The sequence below is a fragment of the Lathyrus oleraceus genome, chromosome 4 (assembly GCF_024323335.1).
Source record: "Lathyrus oleraceus cultivar Zhongwan6 chromosome 4, CAAS_Psat_ZW6_1.0, whole genome shotgun sequence".
Classification (NCBI taxonomy): Eukaryota; Viridiplantae; Streptophyta; class Magnoliopsida; order Fabales; family Fabaceae; genus Lathyrus; species Lathyrus oleraceus.
The window spans coordinates 468323848-468339636 of record NC_066582.1 but is presented as its reverse complement, the minus strand read 5'-3'; the positions used below and the strand labels follow the sequence as shown (position 1 = coordinate 468339636).

The window sequence follows — 15789 nt, the reverse complement described above, 5'->3', positions numbered from 1 at the left end:
TGAAGGAAGTCTGAATTTTTCTCTTCACTTTTCAAGTTCAAATTTCAACTTCATTGGTTGATCTTTGGCTTCTAAATTCCTTAGCCTTGCTTCCTTGTTACTTCAAGATCAAGCTGCACACGAGGATTGGATTAGATCAAGCTCACACAAGCTGCTCTTCAAAGGTTTTCACTCCAACTGTTTTCCTTCGAATCTCTTTGGATATTGAACATTATTTGTATTGGTTGGCATCTCTGAAGTCCTCATGTGAGAGGCAATGGATTTGTGGTTTTAATTTTGAGAATTGAACAAGTTCAGATTGAACACCTCATATTTCAACCTCAAATTTTTTTCTCCATAAGAATCTTAAGAAGAAACTAAGGTTACAGGGGTGATGTACATCACCCCAGCTTTCGAATGGTATATAGATCGCGTGCTATGGTTGAGGTTTGAAAACCTGCAACTGGTGGCCGGAACTGACCTTCTCACCGGAGAAGACGGCGGTTTCCACCACCGTCCCCACCCGTCTTAGCCTCAGCCATTGGATCCGTGTTTCGAGATCTAATCCTAGCGCTTCATTGTTATGACTTTATTTAAATCATTGTGCCACGTTGTTGACTAGAGTGCACCATGCGCGTGTGTTTCCCAGCCACAAGATGAGCCACGTCAATTAATGAAATGAGATCTGACGCCTCAGGCTTTTTGCTATTTTTTGAATTTTCATTTTATTTTCTTTTATTCCAATTATTTTAAAAATTCATAACTTCTTTATTTGGAATCACAAAAATATGGGACCAATTGCAAAATTCTTCTCTTAAATTCTAGTTTCTAAAAATGATTTTTAATTATTTTTTTGATTCTATTTAATATTTTTTGTGAATTATTTCTTTTCTGGTTATTTTTAATTCATTTAAAATACTTTTTGATATTCAAAAATGCCAAAAATATTTTCTTAACATCTTTGGATGATGGTGAATCTATGAAAAATATTCTCATCAATTTCTTAATTGATTTGAGATTTATTTGAGATTTTAGTCCAATTATGTTATTTTTTTCTTCATTTTTAATTGTTCAAAAATAGTTTCTATTTTCAAAAAATGTTGAGAAATTTTGTCAAACCTTGTTTGACCATGTTAGACTTATGATGATCCAATTGGACTTTTCCAAGTTGATTTGAATTGGATTTGAAGTTTGACCTTTATTTGTTCATCTTATTTCATGTATTATTTTAATTCCAAAAAATACCAAAAATATTTTTTTGTTTATTCCTTGACTTCTAATCTTCATTTCACTTCTGTTTACCATTGATTGATGTTGGTTCCACTCATGTTTGATCAATGTGTTTTGGTTATGTCTTTTGAATTTCAATGATGTATATTCCATTTCCATATTCTTCTTCTTCTTCTTCTTTTTGACCAATGAGTTAATGATTGGTGGTTAGCTTTGACATATGAGAGGCTTAACCTTCTTTGAGCCAAATCAAATTCATCTTGATCAAAGATCAAATGAATTGCTTTGTGTTCAAGATAGGTTGCTTCTTGGTCAAGCAAAAAACCTAAATCCATACAAGGTCATTCTTCTTTTCTTTTGGCATGGCAAGTTGTAGGAGCTTGGCTTACTAGTCATGATCTCTAACTTGTGTTTATTTGCCTATAGTTTCATTGACCGGCCTCAGATAGGTGCGACTACTACATTAGTCCACTTACGATTGCTTAACATAGCGCTAAATTGCCTTATGGCACACTAACACTAACTACTAATGACTAACTTTTAATTCAAGCATCTAATTCTTGCAATTTACTTTAATGCAATTTAATTTCTCATTAATTCATATTGTCTTTGCCCTTTGCTCACTTGAGCTCATGTTTATGTTTATGCAATTTGCCTTTTGCTCACTTGAGCACATTATTGTGTATATACTATTGCCTTGTGTTTGTTTTGTTTGTGTGAACCAATGCAAAAAGGAGAAAGGACTTAGAATTAGGACCTTACCCATGCTTAATGGAGTTTCAAGAGCAACTAGGCCTCATGCCTTTAGAATGCTAAATATGTTGAAGAGCAACTAGGCATCATGCCTTTAGAATGCTTAATCTTGAAGTTGAATTGAAAGGACCTCTATTCTAAACTCACTAGTGTCCATTCTTTATATTGCATTGTGGAACTTTTTGATTTGTTTGTTCTTGTGTGATAGGGATCCCAAACTTGATCTCATTAGAAGGACCATTGTCACAAGCATCCAAGATAAGAGAGACAAATCCAAATTGGAAGATCCTAGGAGCTTGATTGAGCATGTGCTTGATTGCTTGAATTAATTGCTTATTGTTTGCTAAGTCCAAAGGAAGGGAGCAACTTGGATCATCTTTATGATCTCAAGAAGGGAACTCCAAGTGGTTTTATTTCTCTTCCCTCATCTTTGCATGTTTAGGACCTAGACCTTCTCTTCTTCTCCCCACTCTAACCCAAGCCAAACTTTTTGTGCAAACATTAACATTGTTTTCAAAATTAGAAACCTAGGCACTATGCCTTTGATTTTTCAAACTCTTTTCATAATACTTATTTTGAATTGAATCTTAAGTCAACTTTGACTTTATTTTGTGAATACTTTTCATTAGTAAATACAACTCACTCAAATTGTTTTGTGGTTCAAATGACCACTTTTGCCAAAGCTTTTCATAAACATTAGCTATTAGGTTTGAGTTATCATAGAGGTTGATGTAAACCTCACCTTATCCTTAGTGATTGGACTATAAGTCTTCCATACTTATTATATGGTGGATCCCTCACTAGTATGTTGAAGCTCTCCTCACATGGTGGATTGTGGTTTAGGTTGAGTTTTCTCCCTTTGATAACAAAAGACCTTAAGGCTTTTGACCAATCAATTCACTTACTTATTTTGAGATTTTTACCCCGAACTACGAGGTTTTGATCCTACCTTTGTGATGGTACGTAGGCAATGGGTTTATCCATTCAAACAACAAAATTGTAAATAATTTGTATATTCTTTTCTCATCTCCCCAATCATGTTTGCACAAATATCTTCACAAATACCAACCTATCATACAACATTTTCAAAAAGGGCTCCCTTAGAGTACTAAGGATATTTTGGGTGCTTAAAACCTTCCCATTGCATAACCAACCCCCTTATCCAGATCTCTGACATTTTATTAATTTTTGATTTGATAAAACTTCTCGGTTTTTGTTCGCTTTCTAACATTTCCTTTGGATAAATAGAAGTGTGGTGGCGACTCGAATTGTATGATTTACTTTTAATTTAGTCAATAAATCTAAAGGTAACTAATACCCCGCTACACAGGGGATATAACATTAACTTCATCTTCATCACGATTCTGAAGTATCTCGATCACACCCTGATCCAGCATCTCTTGGATGTCCTTCCTAACTTGTCGGCATCCTCTTTCGCTGACAGTGCACACCTGGCATCTGTCATGGTCATGCTCATAGTGACTGTATCCATACAACAGTCTATGCATCTCGACCAAAGATTGTCTAATATGGCTGACATATCGGACCTTGTACTTGCCAGGGCAACCCTGAACCATGTTAACTTCAGCCTTCCCATGCTCGGGCAATGGGTTCTTCTTAACATTAGGACCTACATCCTCAAAAAACAAAATACCACTTCTAACAAGGTCTTGAACCTTGGTCTTGAGAGGGTAACAGTTCTCCACATCATGTCCGGGAGCACCGGAATGATAAACACAGTGAAGCTCGGGCTTGTACCACCACTGAGGGTTGGTCGGTACAGCCGGTGGGTCACGTGGAGTAATCAGTTTCCTTTCAATCAATGAAGGATATAGCTCTGCATAAGTCATTGGAATTGGATAGAAAGTGACCCTCTTCCTATCATAGCTAGTGTTGGTATTGTTGTTGTTTCGAGGCTGGTAGGCCTGCTGTTACGGACGATGTTGCTGCTGTTGATATTGTTGTTGTTGCTGTTGCTGGTTCTGATGCTGATAATGTTGATTTTCCCTAAATGCAGGCGCTATATGAGCCACCTGGTGCTGGGTACTGGCCGGGCGCACAGTCTTCCTCTTCACAGAGGGTCTTCTTTGTTTAATATGGGAGGACACGGCATGTGCCTCTCGCTCTTTCTTCTTGGCAAATGCCCCATAACGTTTGGCAGAAGAGCCTTTTTCTCTGGTCAGGCGTCCTTCCCTAACTCCTTCCTCTAGTCGCATCCCTATGTTCACCATCACGGTGAAGTTAGAGGGAGCGCTAGCGATCATCCTCTCATAGTAAAATGAACTCAAGGTCTTCAGAAAGATCTTGGTCATTTCCTTCTCTTCAAGCGGGGGCACAATCTGTGTAGCCAATTCACGCCACCTCTGGGCGTACTCCTTGAACGTTTCCTTCTCCTTCTGGGACATAACCCTCAGTTGGTCCCTATCGGGAGCCATATCAACGTTGTACTTGTACTGCTTGACGAAAGCTTCGCCAAGGTCGTTGAAGGAGCGAATGTTCGCACTATCCAGACCCATGTGCCATCTTAATGCGGCACCAGACAGACTGTCCTGGAAATAGTGGATGTTATATCCCCTGTGTAGTGGGGTATTCGTTACCTTTAGATTTATTGACCAAATCAAAAGTAAATCATACAATTCGAGTCGCCACCGCACTACTATTTATCCAAAGGAAAGGTTAGAAAGCGAATAAAAAATGAGAAGTTTTATCAAATAAAAAACTAATAAAAATGTCAGAGATCTGGGTAAGGGGGTTGGTTATGTAATGGGAAGGTTTTAAGCACCCAAAACATCCTTAGTACTCTAAGGGAGCCCTTTTTGCAAATGTTGTATGGTAGGTTGGTATTTGTGAAGTAATATTTGTGCAAACATGATTGGGGAGATGAGAAAAGAATATACAAATTATTTACAATTTTGTTGTTTGAATGGATAAACTCATTGCCTACGTACCATCGCAAAGGTAGGATCAAAACCTCGTAGTTCGGGGTAAAAATCTCAAAATAAGTTGGTGAATTGATTGGTCAAAAGCCTTAAGGTCTTTTGTTATCAAAGGGAGAAAACTAAACCTAAACCACAATCCACCATGTGAGGAGAGCTTCAACATACTAGTGAGGGATCCACCCTATAATAAGTATGGAACACTTATAGTCCAATCACTAAGGATAAGGTGAGGTTTACATCAACCACTATGATAACTTCAAACCTAATAGCTAATGTTTATGAAAAGCTTTGGCAAAGGTGGTCATTGGAACCACAAAAAGAATTTTAGTAAGTTGGATTTACCAATTAGAAGTATTCACAAAAGGGAAGTCAAAGTTGACATAAGGTTCAATTCAAAATAAGTATTATGAAAAGATTTTGAAAAAATCAAAGGCATAATGCCTAGGTTTCTAATTTTGAAAATAATGTCAATGTTTGCACAAAAAGTATGGCTTGGGTTAGAGTGGAGAGAAGAAGAGAAGGGCTAGGTCCTAAACATGCAAAGATGAGAGAAGAGAAATAAAACAACTTGGAGTTTCCTTCTTGAGATCATAAAGATGATCCAAGTTGCTCCCTTCCTTTGGACTTAGCAAATAATAAGCAAATAACTCAAGCAATCCAAGCAAATATTCAATCAAGCTCCTAGGATCCTCCAATTTGGACTTGTCTCTCTCATTTTGGATGCTCTTGACAATGGTCCTTCTAATTAGCTCAAGTTTGGGATCCCTATCACACAAGAACAAACAAATCAAAAAGTTCCACAATGTAATAGAAAGAATGGACAAGAGTGAGTTTAGAATAGGGGTCCTTTCAATTTATCTTCAAGATTAAGCATTCTAAAGGTAGGAGACCTAGTTGCTCTTCAACATATTTAGCATTCTAAAGGCATGAGGCCTAGTTTATCTTGAAAATCCATTTAGAATAGGTAAAGTCCTAATTCTAAGTCCTTTCTCCTTTTTGCATTGGTTCACACAAACAAAATAAAACAAACACAAGGCAATAGTATATACACAATAATGTGCTAAAGTGAGCAAAAGGCAAATGGCATAAACATAACCATGAGCTCAAGTGAGCAAAGGGCAAAGACAATATGAATTAATGAGCAAGAAATTAAATTGCATTAAAGTAAATTGCAAGAATTAAAAGCTTGAATTAAAAGTTAGTCATTAGTAGTTAGTGTTTGTGTGCCATAAGGCAATTTAGTGTTATGTTAAGCAATCGTAAGTGGACTAACATAGTAGTCACACCTATCTGAGGCCGGTCAATAAAACTATAGGCAATTAAACACAAGTTAGAGATCATGACTAGTAAGCCAAGCTCCTACAAATTGCCATGCCAAAAGAAAAGAAGAATGTACTTGTATGGATTTTAGGTTTTTTGCTTGACCAAGAAGCAACCTATCTTGGACACAAAGCAATTCACTTGATCTTTGATCAAGATGAACTTGATTTGGATCAAAGAAGGTTAAGCCTCTCATATCTCAAGGCTTACCACAAATCATTAACTCATTGGTCAAAAGAAAAAGATGAAGGAGATGAAGATAGAATGTACAAAATGAAAATCAAATGACATAATCAAAACACATTGATCAAACATGAATGGAATCAACATCAATCAATGGTAAACAAAAGTGAAATGAAACTTAAAATTCAAGAAAGGTCAAACATATTTTTGGTATTTTTTGGAATTAAAATAATACATGAAATAAAATGAACAAATAAAGGTCAAACATCAAATCCAATTCATATCAACTTGGATAAGTCCAATTGGATCATCATAAGTCTAACATGGTCAAACAAGGTTTGACAAATTTTCTCAACATTTTTTGAAAACAGAAACTAATTTTAAACAATTAAAAATGAATAAAAATGACATAATTGGACTAAAATCTCAAATCAATTAAGAAATTGATGAGAATATTTTTCATAGATTCATCATCATCCAAAGATGTTAAGAAAATATTTTTTGCATTTTTGAATATCAAAAAGTATTTTAAAATGAATTAAAAACAATCAGAAAAGAAATAATTCACAAAAAATATTAAATGGAATCACAAAAATAATTAAAAATCATTTTATGAAACTAGAATTTAAGAGAAAAAATTTGCAATTGGTCCCATATTTTCGTGATTCCAAATAAAGAAGATATGAATTTTTAAAATAAAATGGAATAAAAGAAATTAAAATAAAAATTAATAAAAGAGAAAACTCTTGAGGCGTCAGATCATGGCTCATTAATTGACGTGGCTCATCAGACAGTCAGGAAGCGCGCACGTATGGTGAGTGTTAGTCAACAGCATGGCATAGTGCATTAAAATAAGTCATAACATTCAACAGCCAAGATTAGATCTGAGATTCATCATCCAATGGCCTAGGTTTGGACGCGTGGGGACGGTGGTGGAAACCACCGTCTTCTCCGGTGAGAAGGTCAGTTTCGGCCACCAGTTGCAGGTTTTAAAACCTCAACCATAGCACGCGATCCATATACCATTCGAAAGCTGGGGTGATGTACATCACCCCTGTAACCTTAGTTTTCACTCAAGATCCCTATAGAGGAAAAAATCTGAGCTTGAAAAATGAGGTGTTCAATCTGAACTTAACCAATTCTCAAAATTAAAACCACAAATAAATTGCCTCTCACATGAGGACTTCAGAAATACCAACCAAACCAAGCAATGCGCAATAATAAGAGAGATTCGAAGGAAAACAGTTATGGTGAAAACCTTTGAAGTGCTGCTTGTGTGAGCTTGATCCAATCCAATCCTTGAGTGCAGCTTGATCTTGAAGTAACAAGGGAGCAAGGTTAAGGAATTAGAAGCCAAAGATCAACCAGGGAAGTTGAAATTTGAGCTTGAAAAGTGAAGAGAAAATTCAGAATTCCTTTAATGGAGAGGGTTGGGGAATCAGTTGAGCAGAGCTTCAGGCGCCTTCAGGTTACCATTCAAGTGAGGCAAGCATGTCTATTTATAGCCACAGCTGATGCAAGGCATGATCAAACTCGTGCGTGCATGAACTTGGGTCCTCCATGCATGGGCCTGTACAGGCGCATGTGAGGCCCAAAACCACTTACAATTGAGTGCTGAACACTAATGAATGAAGTTTGGACGTACAGATGGCAAGGCAATGGAGTGTGCAAGAATATTTCACTTGGTTTCCATAAATGATCACAAAACTTCACCTCTTCGAAAATGCCATTTGAAAAATCCAAACATAAGCATGTGGGTAATGGTTGGAAAGGTCTTGACATAAAGAACAAATGTTATGTTGAACAAAAATTCATTTGGAGTTTGGAAAATATTAAAAACTGGCCATGAAGTTCTAGGTACCAAACATGTATTTGAGAAATTTGCCAAAATGGACCAACATCAAGCCCTTCTGTTTCAATGATGCAAACCTCAAATGACAAAACCTCCAACATCAAAGTTGAATATCTTTTCAAGACAATAAATTTGGACTTACATTTTGCCTCATTTGGGTTTTTGATGAGAAAGTTATGGGCACTTGAAGTTGGACTTTTTCACATTTCAATGGCTTTGGTCCAAAGTGACCTATAATGTTTTGTATTATCACATGTGTTTCTTTTAGGATTATGAAAATTTGTCCAACATAACAATTCAATTATACATCTTTAAATTTCCAATGAACTTGGTCTCACCTCAAAATCATAAAATATTATGGAGTTAGGTCCTTGGGAAGTTTACCCAAAATTAGGGTTTCAGTCAAAATGACCTATAATGTTTTGAAATGAATGATGACCTTCCAAATTTCAAATAGATTTTTAATGAACATTAAAGTTGTTCATATGGTTATTAAGAACATTTATGATCTTGGGGTCATCATCATTTGACAAACACATCAAACGTTAGGTCTCAGTGGATTTCAAAATAGTCAGATGAATTGACTGATCAACTTCTCAAGTCCAAACTTCAAATATTGATGAATGAATGAATGAGGATACTCACATAGGCTCATATATGCATAAAATTATGAATTAAAGAACTTACCTTGATTTTATTTGATCATAGGTTGAGGTTGCTTCATGAGCAAGGCACAGTCAATGCACAGTTGAATTAGGGTTTCCTTGGGAAACAATCCTCAAGCCCTTTGGTTTATCTTGATAAAATTGACAAATTGAGATACTTGGGAGGCATATATGATGATTGATATCTTTGGGGACCATTTTCATGCTTGCTTTCTCCTTCATTTGGCCATTTCTTTGAGCATAGGGGCCTCCTAGGAGCCTTGGATCACATGACTGCTCAAGCTTCAAAACAAAAGATGTTGGTGACATATTTTTGTGCTTTTGGCTAGTAAAAAATATAAAAAAAAGCAATAATATACAATTCAAGCATGCTTGGTGGTCTCAAACCAACTCACACAAGTCCTAACCCAAGGGTAAGGAGCCAAGATGCTATGATCCTTGAGGCAAAATGCAATGAGCAATGTTATGATGCCATGAGGGATCTTAGGGTCAAATTAGGGTCTTACAATTATGCATTCCTAGTCATTAAAATGCACGCCTAGATTAAAAGGATACCGCCCAATATACACAAATACTAAGTGACTTAGTTTTGACATCAATCAAAACATACTACTAGAAGAGAAATGCATACGCAATGTTGTGCTAATAATTTATTTTATTCAAGAGTATATTTTCTTTTATGTAATATCTTTGTAATATCTTTTGTTTAATTCTTGGGTTGAACCATTTAAAAGCTCTTTTTAGTTCTTGAGATTAATATATCGAATTTTTGTCTGGTTCTTGAGATGAAAATGTTATAATATATGTTTTGTACTTGTCAAAAAGTATAGGTGTGCATGTTACCTTTGTAAGAGAAAGGGTACTCAGAGGCCTTGACAGGTATATAACAATTTGTGATGGTTAGGGCTTGTCCACGGTGGCGAGAAATCGTGTATGGTGGTTTTATAGGATCTGCTCAAGTGAGGTGAGAGGCTCTGTATCTCAGTTTGGTAGTTAGGTATAATCATATGAATTAACATTTGTCTATTCTCCCATTGGGAAGAAGTATTTATAGAGGCCTTTTGAGCCTAGGGTTTAGAAAATCCTTAGGGGAAGCAATTGCTCCCCCATAACTAGGGGAGATAGTTATCTACCTATTTCTCAAAGAGTCATGGTGTGACTTATTCTCACATAATAAACGGGAGATAACAATAATGTACATGTCACCTGTCCCAAAGGTAAGCCCTCGTTTTTGTGTCTCCTGGGCGACATCACTTTAGGCAGGGACCCAAGAGTCGTCCTTGTTTGGAATCCTCACAAATACAATAATACACAATGCCTCAAGCATAAGAGCTTTGAAAAAGGAGAAGTGTTTTCAAGGCTTCTTGTGTTAGTGAGGTAGCTTGGCTTGGGGAAGAGTCCCTCAGTTGAAGGCGACCTTTCTAATTAGAGGTGAGTCCCTCAGCTTGGGGAGAGTCCCTCAGTCAAAGGTGTCCTTTTTAATGAAAGGCGAGTCCTTCAGCTGAAGGCTACCTTTTTAAGGCGTGGCCAATCCCTTAACTCAATACGGTCTTTTTTATTTATGTAAGCCTCTAATTGAGGAATGATTCATCTCCCCATCCCATATGTATCCTCATTAGCTAAAAATGTTAACTAAGAATGTCAATCAATCATCCAGATGGTCACGCTTACTTCCATTTAATGTAAGTAATGGTTATCTACTTTTCGAGACCTTAAACAATAGTGGCACGTGTTAGAAACATGCTGAGTTTTTAAAAATTATTGGGGAGTCTAAAGGATCCCTTGTGTTTCCAACTCCCCTATAAAATATTTCTTCTTCCACCTCATTTCCTCTATTTTTCTCCCTAATTCTACAAGCTCATACGAACTACCTAACTCCACATCTCCCATGATTCATCGTTCACAACCTTCTTCTAGGTATGAATTTCCCTTTCTCTCATTTTTTTGGTAGTGAGTACGGTTTATGAAGAAACCTTTTAAACATCCCAAAACCCTTTTTTAAGGTAAAATCAACCAACACCATTTTCTACAATGAACTACGAGGCTATGATTTCTCACTCCAGCGAGTGAGAATATGTAGGCACGAGGGCCCAAATCCTTGGCGAACATACTAATAAAAAATCACTTTCACTCCGTAAACTTCAGCAAATAAGCGTTAAGATAGTAACACCCATTCAACTGAAAGACAACCTAGATGGTTCCCATTAAGTACAATGGATGTGAGGGGTGCTAATGCCTTCCCCTTACACAACCGACTTCTGAATTTGCTCATGGTTGTGACGTCCATTCTTTTGGGGGTTTTCTCGATATTTTCCTTTTCCTTTGGAATAAATAAAATCTGATGGCGTCTCTATATTTTTCGTGTAGCGATAGTGAATACGAGTCATTGTCAGAGGCGTGGGAAAGGTTAAAAATTATACTTCACAAGTGTCCAAACTATAACATGAACTCCATAGAATAATTGGCACACTTTATTAAAGGACTGACAACTCTTTCATGCATGTTTCTTGATGCTTCATCAGGAGGTACATTGAGAATAAAAACTGATAATGATATAAGGATTATCATTGAAAATGTAGTCAAAATGAATATTATTCTAGCAAGAAGATTCGAAAGAACAAAACATTTTCACACTACCGAATCACATGGAGAGATTATAGCTCAGATTGAAATGTTAACAAAGAAACTGACAATAGCTAAGGTAGCTAAGACAAACAGCAACCATATACAGCTTCTACATTGTTCAGGATGTGGGAGGAACCATCCAAATGGGAGTTGTGCATTTATGAGGGAGTCGAAAGAAAGTAAACATGTCAACTTACAAATAAACAGTTCATGTACTCCTATTTAGAGAGACAAACAATGATGTCAATTAGGTAACCATTTTCATTCTAAGGATAGTCCAAGAAGATCATCCTTAGAGGAAGACCTGAAAAAATTTATGCAATCAACTAAAGCAAGTCTAGAAGAAATGGTCAGAAATCAGAGAGAGAAGAACCAGAGTCAGACTACCATAAACCAAAGTATGGTAACATCAATCAAGAGTTTATAAATTCATGTGGCGAATATATCTCACCAAATGACAGATCAGAGTGAATCCTGTCAAAACCTTGAATTGAGAAACCAGAGTGTACCAATAGTGCACAAGGCAATAGAAGAGAAGAAAAAGTATGACAAAGAAAAGAAGGACGTGGTGGTTAAAAAAGAATATGAAAAGAGTCAGAATTGAAGGAAAGATTAGAAGAAAAAGAAAACGATAAAGAGCGTGATACAGTGATTAAAGGTTACACTCTTTATCCGTTTATAGACAAAGACTCACCATGGATAAGGAATAAAAAGAAAATCCTAAATTATCTGAATCCTAAACTTCAGGATTATATTAAGCCATCTTACGCGTTCTTGAAGAAGAAAAAGCATAAGCAAGAGCTTGAAATAGGTCAATATAAAAAGTTCATGGAAAATTTGAGAAAGATACAAGTCAACGTTCCATTTTGCAAAGCTCTTAAAAAAATTCCTACATTTGGAAAATTCATGAAAGAACTTTTGTCAGGAAAGAGGAAATTTAAGGAGGATGAAAACATAGTGTTAGATGAAGATTATAGTGCGGTCATCCAAAGGGAGCTACCTCCAAAATTCACTGATTATGGCTAGTTCATAATTCTTTGTATAATTGGCCCATTAATGATAGGGCAAGCTTTATGTGGCTTAGGGGCCAACATCAATTTGAGGTCGCTCTCTATGATGAAGAAGTTAAACTGTGGTGAGCCAAAAATAACTCGTATGAACCTGACACTTGTTGATAGGTCCATCACTTATCTTTATGATGAGTTAGAAGATGTGTTGATTAGGGTGGATGGTTTACTATTCCCTGCTGATTTTGTGATCCTTGACATGTCGAAAAAAAACAGAGATACCCCTTGATCACACTAAAATTTACGTATTTTCGACTCCGATTTCGCACGCATTCTAGTTATTTTATTATCGTTTTGTTGTGTTATTTCTGTGTTTTCCTTTGTTTTCAGGTTTTTACCTTAATAGGAGCCCCGATCGAGAAAAGGAGCGAAAAAGAGCCAAAAACCCTAAAAATCAGCATTTTGCTCTTATGGCCTACCCCATGGCGGGCGCCACAGTCCAAGCCATGACGTGTCCAATTCAAACTTCCATCAACTCCCACGTTTTCCCACCACTTCCACTAAGGCGCCCCACTTTGTGCTTGTGGCGGGCGCCATGGCCTTGTGGCGGGCGCCACAAGAGGAAAACGGTTTCCTCTATTTTCAAGTTGAAGGGCATCCAAGTAAATTCCACCTTTTTTATTTGCTTATAAATAGAAACGCGAATTCAGTTTCACAATCACCCAAACTTAGAGCAAACGAAGATCCGAACGTTGGAACAAGGCGAAATCAGAAGCAACTTTGTTTCACTTAGGCATATATTCAGTTTTATAAAGTGGTAATCGCTTCGTATTGGAGTGTTACCACAATTGTGTAATTGAGTCTGTGATAGAGTCTGTACTCGAGTTTGGAGCACTTTGGAAGGAAGTTAATCCTGCCGCCATTTTCTTTTCCGCATTGCAATTTACTCAGCCCTCCGATTGGAGCAGGTTTTTATTACTCGCCTTTACTTTATTTATTTCCCGCACTCGCTTTACTTTATTTATTTCCCGCACTCGCCTTTACTTTATTTATTTCCCGCACTCGCTTTACTTTATTTATTTTCCGCACTCGCCTTTACTTTATTTATTTCCCGCACTCGCTTTAAATTATTTATTTTCCGCACTCGCTTTAAATTATTTATTTTCCGCACTCGCTTTAAATTATTTACTTTCCGCACTCGCACTACTTTTATTTATTTTAATGCACTTTTACTTTACCATGTCTAGCTAATTTTATAAGGCTAGAATGTAAGGATCGTAATTAAACCAGTAATCCGTACAATTGTTCGTCGAAACACTTAAAGGGCTATTTTAACTTTCAAATTGAGTTTTCCCGCACTTCAATTCTGTTGGGTAAGATCGAAAGCCGTCCAACGTCTTTTTAAACTTAATTGTTTTTAACTATTTCAAAAACAGCGAAAGCGCTTTGTCTAGTTCATTAGGAGTTTTTAACATTAAGAAGAAAAGAGATTTTAAAACTATTTTCGGACGCGTTTATAAGTTTAGAGTCTGGTTCGTAAGAACCTCTTTTGGTTAAGAAATCCAGGTTATAATACTTTTCAACTTAGTCAAGATACTATATTTCTTAAAAATAGGTTTACTACTCTAACGCAATGCGCGCCTTTTTATAAGTGACAATAAGAGGGTTTGATTAGGGAGTACAACTCGGTTTTGAATACGCGAAAGCGACAGTTCCTGTTAAATTAGTTCTTTTCAAAGTAGGAAACATTGCCCATAAGTAGTTCTATTAGCAAGTACTTGGATTATCATTTAATTATGTGAATTACATTCGACCCTGTCTTTATTAATTAAATTTATTTTAAAACTTTACTTTTCAATTTCACACTACAAAAACACCTATTTTAATTGCCTTTGATAAACACCATAACAATAGATAACGATAGACTGACACTTGGTCTCTGTGGTTCAATAATCTTTTATATTACTCTGACGCGTTCGTACACTTGCGAACATCAAGATTTACAACGCATCAAGTTTTTGGCGCCGTTGCCGGGGACCAATTTCGTCAAATTTCATTTTCCTGTTGTTATATCGTTTAGACTTAGGTTATTTCCCGCCGGTCGATGCGAAGAACTCGCAGCACCGGAAGTTTAAGTTTAGTAAACCCTCTGGCGGAACCTGAACGTTACGCTCGCGCACGTTTATTCTTTCATAGAATTAAGAGAGCTATGGCCGAAGATCAAAACCAAAGACCTCTTAAGGACTTCTCTCAACCATCTAACGAAGAACCTAGTTCTAGTATAGTAAACCCAATCATCCCAGCCAATAATTTTGAACTTAAACCGTCCCTGTTACAATTAGTGCAACAGAGACAATTCGCGGGTCTCGCTACCGAGAACCCAAACCAACATTTAAAAATATTTCTTCAATTAGCAGATACTTTTAAAACCAATGGAGCTTCTCCTGAGGAAATACGTTTAAGATTATTTCCTTTCTCCCTCAGAGATAAAGCTCTATCATGGTTAGATTCCCTTCCACCCAATTCCATTACGACTTGGGATAACCTTAGAAGAGTTTTTGTTGCTAGATATTTTCCCCCGAGTAAGACCGCCGTTCTTCCAAACCATATAACTAGATTTACCCAAAACCAAGGAGAATCGCTGTTCGAAGCTTGGGAGAGATATAAAGAGTTGTTACGAGCATGCCCACATCATGGCTTAGAAAATTGGTTAATCATTCAAACCTTCTATAATGGACTTCATTACAACACAAAGATGACCATCGACGCTGCCGCAGGCGGTGCTCTGATGAACAAACCTTACCCTGAAGCTAGTGCCCTCATCGAAGACATGGCTCAAAACCATCAATCATGGGGAGTCGAACGAGCGACGGTTGAGAAGAAGGAAGCCCAAGGAGGAGTGCATGAACTAAGCTCTATAGACATGATGCAAGCTAAAATGGACGCATTAGCCCTTAAGGTCGAGCATATGTACACGAACCCGAATACTGTAGCCGCAGTTTCGTCGGATTGTGAGATATGTGGAACCCAAGGACACCAATCCGCAGAATGCAGTCTATTAAACGAAACCCACTCCGAGCAAGTGAACTACACCCAAGGGAACCCATACTCGAATACCTATAACCCTGGATGGAGGAATCACCCTAACTTCTCCTATAGAAACAATAACCCTATTCAAAATAATGCACCTCCGAGACCTAGTTATCAAGCACCTAGATCAAATCAACCTATGCAAC

The 15789-nt window shown here is 36.9% G+C and overlaps 1 non-coding gene across 1 annotated transcript; it reads right to left on the bottom strand.

Annotated features, from left to right (window-relative positions):
- Window positions 1-15146: 15146 nt before the first annotated feature.
- LOC127077351 (small nucleolar RNA R71) lies at window positions 15147-15253 on the bottom strand. Its single transcript, XR_007787182.1, has one exon. It is a non-coding gene; the product is annotated as a small nucleolar RNA R71 (small nucleolar RNA).
- Between the last annotated feature and the right edge of the window lie 536 nt (window positions 15254-15789).